The following is a 1,497-nucleotide window of genomic DNA, read 5'->3' on the forward strand; positions in this document are numbered from 1 at the left end:
ATAATTAGTCACTTACTTGTTGCCTCATTCCATTTTAAAAACACTTAATAGTCCATGAAATCAAACATCTGGGAACCACTGAGTTAAGCAACTTGAGAAAGAATTCTCTAAACTAGTTAGCATTTAGGCTGGAGTAATAATATGTTTGCTACCTCTTGACTTAGTACTCTCTCCAACACACCTCAAAGTAATTTTTAAGAATTTAATTTATAGGATCAAAGAATATAAATCCGGTCGTCCTATGTTCTTTCATAATCACTTTTTAGGCATTCTCTTTCTTAACAAACTTTTCCCATGTTAAGGAGAGAAAAAGAAGACTAATTTAAAAACTTTAAGTATATTTTACCTGATAGAAATTCTTAGATTATTTTGTAAGGTAAGCATTAAATGTAAAGAAACTGCCTCCCAAAATAGTTATTTCTGTATTTCATTTATCCCTTTACCTCTGTATGACCTATGTTATAAGCCATGGATGCTTTCGGCCAAATATATATTTCATGGAAATAGATTGTGAATATGTTTACATATATGTAATAATTATGCACATATATTATATTGTATATAATATATAATTATATATTTTATTGCACCATATGCATTACATATTTTCTTTTTATATATAATGTTACATATATGATATGTAACATATATAAAGTATTCTGTATATATAATATGTAACATAGTTCACATACAGAATAAGTAATAAATACTTTTCCCCAAAATTTAGTTCATCAGTTAATATAACACATGTTTTTATGAAGAAATACTGTTATTACCAAAGGTTCAGTTCTCAGGCTGGCTAACAAAAAGCCACTTTCAATCCATAATGCAAACAGATGGTACCATTGACAGTTCTGGTCCTAAGGAAAGAGAGGCATTGTTTTGGGTTTTTTTTTTTTAAGATTTTATTTATTTTAGAGAGGTGGGGAAGGGAGGGAGAAAGAGTGGGAGTGAAACATCAATGTGTGGTTGCCTCTAGCAACCTCCTACTGGGGATATGGCCTGCAACCAAGGCATATGCCCTAACTGAGAATCAAACCAGCAATGCTTTAGTTCACAGGCCTGCACTGAGTACACTGAGCTATACCAGCCAGGGCAAGAGGCATTGTTTTTGAGAGGAGAGTGTGATCAAATGTATGCTTCCAGGGTCCTCAGAAGTCAGGAAAGACAGAATAGGAATTTTTAGACTTTGAATTTCATAATTTTAACATACATGTACATGTCTATACATAAATCTATCTTATTCTCTATGAAGCACACTGTTAGCCATTTGTTCTTTTCAGCACAATCATGGAGCTCCTTGTGGATGTGCTAATCGGGCTGAGGTATGAATTGGAAATCTACAGTTGAGCAGGAGTGACTCAGTATGCCCCTTCTTATGAAAAACAAGAGATGCAGTCACTACTGCACGCTCAAGAGTAGTGTTCCAACTGTACAGAACTCACATTTTGATGGAGTCCTATAGTGGTTTTCTTGGCACCCTTGACTTTTCCCTTT

The sequence above is a fragment of the Phyllostomus discolor genome, chromosome 7, assembly GCF_004126475.2.
Source record: "Phyllostomus discolor isolate MPI-MPIP mPhyDis1 chromosome 7, mPhyDis1.pri.v3, whole genome shotgun sequence".
NCBI lineage: Eukaryota > Metazoa > Chordata > Mammalia > Chiroptera > Phyllostomidae > Phyllostomus > Phyllostomus discolor.